Genomic DNA, 6,000 nt, shown 5'->3' on the forward strand with positions numbered 1-6,000 from the left:
ACTGCCCCTCACTCTGGATCTCAGAAGCAGAACAGGCCCTGGGCTGGTGGGTGTGAAGTGACATGGAATCACAGAATCACAGATCTCCTGAGCTGGAAGGGACCCATGAGGATCATTGCGGATGCCCAAAGCACCAGCCTGAGCCTCACTACCATGTGCAGAGTCAGCAGCTCCACAAGTGCCTGCCCTGCCCTGGACAGCACCCCAGATTCATTAATTTCTTAATCCCAGCCTCCATTTTTTTTTTTTTTAATCCCAGTGTTCACACAACACACTTTGCACAAAAGGCAGTGGCTGCCCACTGCGTGAATACACAGGGTTTGCTGTGCAGCTTTCCCAGTCCCTTGGACATGCCAAGGCACTTGTGTGTTGGAGCCTGGGTGTACGTGGGGTGGGAGCAAGCTTCCTCACCGGCTCTCAGTCCCAAAATAACCCTGTCTGCTTTACACATGCCTGCCTGGCGGCTCAGTTCCTGTAAAAGGAGAAGAGAAAATTGTTTGGAAAAGACAGGGAGCTCTGAGCCAGGCTCTTAAAGAGCCCAGGTGGGGAGAGCTGCCAGAATGCTCCCCCAGCTCTCCTCTCTAGGACCCAGAGCAGGCACCGCTCCCAGGGTGCTCGTTGGAACATGCCAGGAGCACTCTGCTGCCTTCCCAAATATAGCCCTGCACACAGAGGTGGAGGCAGTTGCTGGGGTGTGGGGATGGCCAAGCTCCCTGACTTCAGATGTGAAACCTCCTCAGGAGCGCAGTCTGTACTGGGCATCAAACATTCAGCTGGTGCTACAGGGAGTGACAGTGGGGACGCGTCCATCAGCAAAATGCCCCATGTGCTGGATAAAGTGGAAACCACAAAGTGTCCCCCAGCTTGATGGGTATGTGGGAAGGGGACACAGTTTTGTCCCCTCAGTGCAGCCTGTCCCCTAGTGCTGTCTACCAGCAGGGCTGGGAGGTTCCCAGGATATCTCTGAGCTGGGGATTTTTTTTACTTAGTTTGGAAATAGCTTTGCAAATGACTGGTTTCCACAGCCTAATCTGTTTGGATTTTGCATTGCTTTCACAGTAACTCAGCTGTAATTTTTCCTGCCCCAGCAGTCTGTGGAATAGTTTCTGGTTGGGGAAATATTTATTCCATTTGCTTCATCATGTGACTGCTTTTACTATTCCAGTTCCTCATCCAGCTTCACTCTGACCCTGCTGAGAGAGAATCTGGTATCTGTGCTGAGGACCTCATTCCTCTAAATCTCACTGGAGGCTGTGCTGATCGCACTGGTGTATGGGCACAGGGCTCAGTGCTGCCAGAGCCGGGATTCTTGCAGGCAAAGCACAGGCCATATCATGCTCCAATTCTTTAACAGGAAAGCAGAGTTATCTTTAGGTGCATTTACAGGTCTTTGCAATAATTACACATTTTGAAGTCGTGCCTCCTCTCCTACAGTCCCAGCACAGGCAGTGGAGGATGCTGTAACACTAAACCAGGCAGGAAGGGTTAAAATTACCTTTAATTAACTGATTTCCCTGGTCCCACCTGCTGTAAGAGTATCCAGTCCTGGCAGAGTGCTGACCCAGCCAGGCTGCATCTGCGTGTGCCCTAGGCATCCTGGCAGGCAGGAGGAATGGTTTATACTCTCCTCTCCCTCGTGCAGGAAAGCAGCAGGAGCACCACAATGCTCTCAACAAAACCACTGCAAGGGCCTGGGTAGGGCTTGTAGCCCTCGCAGGGCCTTCCCAGAGCTGTGTGCATGGGGCAAGGAACAAGTAGGCAGCTTGTCCTGCAGGAGGGAGCAGAGCAAGCAGAGCACTCACATCCAAGCCTCTCCTAGAAATTTGTGTATGCTTTGGCTGGGAAACACTCTGCCAGGAACTGGGTGAAAAGCAAACAGCTCCCTGCATGCTTCCTGCCTGCTCCTGCATCCAACATTGGGTAATGATACCGCTGTGGGGGAGCAAAGAATACTCTGGAAAAACCCTCTCCCTTACCCAGAAGAGCTCGGGGAATGGTTGTCCACAATGGTTGCATGGCAGCGGAGTGTAAACCGTCCACTCTCCCCAGAGCCATGCCAGCAAGCCTCCCCGGTGCCCCAGTTCCTCACCAACAGGTCTCGGTGTCACAGGCTGCAAATACCAGGCTGTGTTCCCAGCCTGACTGCGGGGCGTTTGCCTGTAATTAGCTCTTGGGATTTGGGAGCTGCTGTGATCCGGGGTTATCGTTAGCCACCAGCACCATGCTGGGATTTAAAGGGACAATGCTGCTGTCTGTGTGACTACCACCTCAGTATGCTGTCATATGACACACTAAATAGAGAGAGGAGTCTCTCCTCAAAGCCTGTGTGTGTCCTTGCCACCACAGATTCCTTTTGGGGCAGAGTCGATGCAGTTCCAAGCAAAGCAGAGCAGCTTGCTAATATTTCTGCCAGGTCTCTTTGGTCTTTGCCATCACCTTGGCTTTGGTGTCACCTCAGCTCAAGGCTCTCAAGGCTGCAGGCAGCCCCTATTGCTCTGCCCACTGTGTTCCCTTGCAAACCATCATTCCCCACGTCCAAGCTCCCCAGCCGTCCCCCCAACTCTGCTGCTTTTCCCCGGGGTGCCAGGTGGGGTTCCCGGTGTGCCCGGTGCTGGCTGGGGCACGTACTCACGGGGTCTAGAGAAGCCAAGGCAGGGCAGCCCGCCAGCCCACGGCCATCTGCGCCGCTCCGTGCTCCCTGTGGTTTCGCCTCATTCCCTCTCCTGCGGCACTCCAGCGGGCAGAAATAGCCCCAAAGCACGTGCTGCCTTCCGGGGAGTGATGCCAAGGGGCAGGCAGCCCCTGGCTCTGCCCTCCCTCGGGGGCTCCTGCTGGCACTGGCAGCTCTAGAGGGTCCAGCCTGGCACCGTGCTGGGGCACAGCCTGGTTATAGCTCTGGTGAGGAACATCTTCATTTATCTGTCAAGATAATAAATTCTGCGTTAGAGTTTCTCACCTGGCAACAGTCACCAAGGAAACGAGGATGGCTGCTGCGGGTCCCCGCTGGCAGAGCCTGGAGAGGCCCAGTGACCCTGGCAGAGGTGTCCAGCTGCACTCTGGCCGGTGTGGGCACAGGGCCAGCTGCCCACTCAGAACCCGAGCACAGACCCAGCAGAGCACACATCCATGTGGTCTTGGCCCTCTTGCCACCCTGAGTGTGGGTTTTCCAGATTTGGGGTTGATTTCAAGGTTTCCCTGGCTGTTGATCCTGGTGTGTGTGCCTTTGGAAGTGTGACCTGGAGCTGCCTCAGGCTCCTGGGGTTTCCCTGTTCCCAGCTTTGGTCTGACCAGGGATTTTGGATGCTTGTTTTATAAGCAGTGGCACCCCAAGTGTTCAGAGATCTGTGGAAATCCATGGGTGCCAGAGGGAGATCAGATCCTGCTGCCCCTTAGGAAGCTGAGCCACTGCCTCCAGGGCTGCCTGACACATGGCACTTCCCTATTTATAGCACCTGTGGTCATGTTATAGCACATTCCTATCCCTGCTGGCTTGTCCCCTGACAGTGCCACCCCAAAACACAGAGGTAAGAGTTGACACTTGGAGCAAATAATTTCAGCCCTCATACAGGTAATTGTGCAAAAAGCACCCCAGCCCCATGCTGTGTGTGAGCCTGCCACTGCTGGCAGGCTGCTGGCACAGCACAGGACACACCAGGAAAGTCTGTCAGGGTGGGCACAGGGAAGTGCTGCCGCTTCCCTGCCACATGCAGCACAAGGGTGACTGATCACCCCAAATATGGCATCTGGCTGTGATATCAGAGCAGAAACTTCATCAACCATTAACCATGCATGCATGGCTGCCTGCCATGGCATGGAACTGGGGCACCTCCCTTGCCCATGACAGGTGCAGAACTTCCCAGGAATATGTGGGACTGGAGGGAAGGGCATGGGCCCATGCCCATCCTGGGCTTGCACCCCAGGGTCAGGGCAGTATCTCAGCATCTTTGGCTCATGGTTGGTGCCCACCAGGTCGAGGCAATGTTGCTGGTGCTGGATGGTTTCGTGAGGGCTGATGTGAGCCAGCAGGCTCCCTGTTTGCTCCTGGGTACAGCTTTTGAAGGACCTCATGCCTCTGTCCCTCCTGAATCCACTTCCCCCACCCAGAGCTGCTTCAGCTCAGACATCCCTGTGTGACTTCTCCACATACATCAGTGGCAGCAAGCCAGGGAGGGCAGCTCTAGCTGGGAAAAGAAGCAGGAAACCTGAGAAGCAAGATAAGAACTTCAGAGCTGAAGATCAAGGAGCTGGGGCTTTTTTTCTCCACTGTCTGCCCTGTGGTCTGAGGGTCTCCACCACTTCCCTGCTCCCAGCCACTGAGCTAAGGAGCTCCCCTCCTGCTGGGGCTCATTGCTGCTTCTGCCCCAGGGAGCACAGAACCTGCTGCCACTCAGACAGTGCCTTGCTAGGGCACAAAATACAAGCAGTGAGCAGTGATGTCCCCCAGGCTGGCTCAGAGGGGACCCTGGGTGAGCAGCAGAGCTGTGCACACCGTGAAGGGGATGCAGAGATCCCTCAGGAATCAGGCAGTGAGAAGCCAGAGATGCTGTTCCTTAGAAGAGCCCCCAGTTCAGCCTCCATGGGCTGTCAGGCAGTGTCCCCACCACAAACCACTCACACCAGTGCTGGAGACACCAGGCTGCAGTGGGGTGGAAGAGTCAGTGCCGTGTCACCCAGCGTGGCAGGCAGTGCCGCAACAGCCATGTCCCAGCGGCCACTGGCCTGGGCCGACCCACCAGGATTAAGAAGTAAGTAATTTAAATCCAGATTAGATTTAATCAGCTGCTACGCAAAGGGCATGTGAGCAGAGACTGTGCAGTGGGCATGAGCAGGTGAGAGGCTGACTGGCATCCCTGATGTGAGGGACAGTGAGAGCAGAGTCTGGCCAGCAGGTCTGTGCCCATGGGGTATTGCCATAGGAGAAGGACGGATCTTTTCTCCAGCCTTGGCTTGTGTGCACCAGAGCAGACGCAGCAGCGCCGTGGGACAGGGCACCCTGGGATGAGATGTTCCCTGCCCTGAAGAGAGAGCCCAGACAGGAGGATGAAGCACAGGGACATGCTGGGCTGCTCTTTTTGTAGGTGCCGGAGAGAGGCCACCCCTCTGCTCAGGGCTGCAGACCATGTTCCACCTCTTCTCCCACTGCTGGTCGTGGCTGCAGGCCATACAGGAGCCCATCAGGTAGGTCCCTGTGCCCACTCCCAGGGGTCCCAGGGGTGACAATATTTACCCGTGTGTTTATGAGTGGTAAGGGCACCAGTGTGGTGACAGGGAAAGACAGGTACCCCCTGCAGGGACTGTCCCCAAACTGCTGAGCAGGGCACACGTGTGTCCTGGCTGCCCCTGCAGCAGGCAGGAGCTGTCAGGCAGGGAAGCAGGCTGGGCAGGGATGCAATGCAGGAATGGTTCCACTGGGATTCCAGCTCTGCAGAGTCAGCAGCTCCCCAGGAAAGCTGAGCAGGATGCACTGGACCACCTGCCTTCTTTGCATGTATCAAGACATCCAGGATAATTCCCTGGGACAGCACTGCAAGGAGGTTTATGGTCCTCTCCCTCCAGAGAGGACACCTTACCTGCTGTAGGGCTGGAGGTGGAGCTTGGCCACCTCCCCTGACATGCAGCCTGCTCTATATGTTTAGGAAAGAAAATGATATTGCAAATAAACATAGTACCTTGTCACTGGCAGAGAAAATGTCTGTGTGGCTCGGGTGGGTCATGTTGCTGGAGAGGGGACAGGACTGTTTAGCAACAGGAAAAACACCTGAGTCCAGGCAGAAGCTCATAAAATCATCCTTGCTACCTCACCCTACCCATGTATGGTCAAAACTTAACTGCAAGGAAGGTGTAATCATTGACTGCATATAAGGAAGAATCATGCTGGCCTGGGCATATAATTGTGTAATCCTATATGATTTGAAAATTAATCTTTGCATCAAGGAAGCACCTTGAGGGATCTGCGGGGTATCCCATGGTTTAGGGTGGTCCCAGGCATTTGTGTCTGTC

This window comes from Cinclus cinclus, chromosome 15 (assembly GCF_963662255.1).
Source record: "Cinclus cinclus chromosome 15, bCinCin1.1, whole genome shotgun sequence".
NCBI classification, from domain to species: Eukaryota; Metazoa; Chordata; class Aves; order Passeriformes; family Cinclidae; genus Cinclus; species Cinclus cinclus.